The sequence below is a fragment of the Carassius auratus genome, unplaced genomic scaffold, assembly GCF_003368295.1.
Source record: "Carassius auratus strain Wakin unplaced genomic scaffold, ASM336829v1 scaf_tig00215616, whole genome shotgun sequence".
In the NCBI taxonomy this organism is placed as follows: Eukaryota; Metazoa; Chordata; class Actinopteri; order Cypriniformes; family Cyprinidae; genus Carassius; species Carassius auratus.
The window spans coordinates 7,177-8,374 of NW_020528163.1; positions in this window are offsets into that span (position 1 = coordinate 7,177).

Consider the following 1,198-nt stretch of genomic DNA (forward strand, 5'->3'; position numbering starts at 1 on the left):
CACACCCCTTTCAACTAATTGCCCAATTGCACAGCCTTAAGAGCGTGCATATCATGAATGCTGGGTCTTGTTTGTTTTCTGACAATCTACTGAACCTACTGGTAACTTGTTTGCCACGTAGCAATAAAAAATATACTAAAAACCTTGATTATTCTGGTTAGTCACATTGTACTGCTATTATTTTGAACAATACTGTATCAGAGATGTATTCACTAATATTTTATTTTGAACCAACATCATGCTGCTCTGCTGGAAATTAGCTCTGATGATGATAGTTCTTGAGTGTGTTACTGCGCAGCAAGACAGCTGCAAGTTTTGGTATTTTTTTATTATTTAAAAAAAACTGTATTTTATAATGCCCTTTGTTGTAATTAATATAGGTTTATACTAATTTCTTTTTATATTTAATTTAATACATGCATGCTATTTCTGCTGTGATCCTCCTAGACATTGATAGGTGCTGGAGAAAGTTAAGCAGTTTTTCTAAGTTAAACTTAATGAAACATAACAGAATTATTAACGACATAAAAGGCTTTTGAAGTGTATTGTGATGCATTTAATAAAGTATTCTTGTATTCACACTTTTTTCAAAGCAGAGCTCAAAGAAACAAATGCCTGACTCCCGCACCACCCCACCCCCACCCCCAAATCATCTATTAGTGACCAAACTCACGTGGGAGGAGCTACACAAGTGACAGCTTGCCAAAAATGTCCAAAAGAACCAAATAATGTAAATTAGTTAGGCCTTTTAAAACAAGCTATAAAGGTTTTAAGAGATTTATCTGTAGCATTTTGGAACTTTTTTTGTTAATTGTGCACATTTAAATTGAGTATTTAAAATATTATATGTTGACAAATAAATGTAGGACAATTTGATAGTGACAGATCTTAATCTTTTCAGAAAGTGAATTACAGTAAAATATTTTTGTAACGATTGTGTTTTAAATTTTATATTTTATGTTTCACATTTAAATATATATCACTCAATGTATTTTCAAGTTCATTAATTTTAGACTGACTTGTATGAGAACAAACCTGGATTTTGTATTATTATTTTCTTTATTTGATGATGCAAATGAACAACTGTAATCTGAAACTACAAATAAACTCTGATCAGCATCTACTGGTTTTGCTTGCAGTTGATGTTTTCAAATGTGTTCAAGAGGTCCTTCCTTAAACATGAAGACATCTTTTCGCT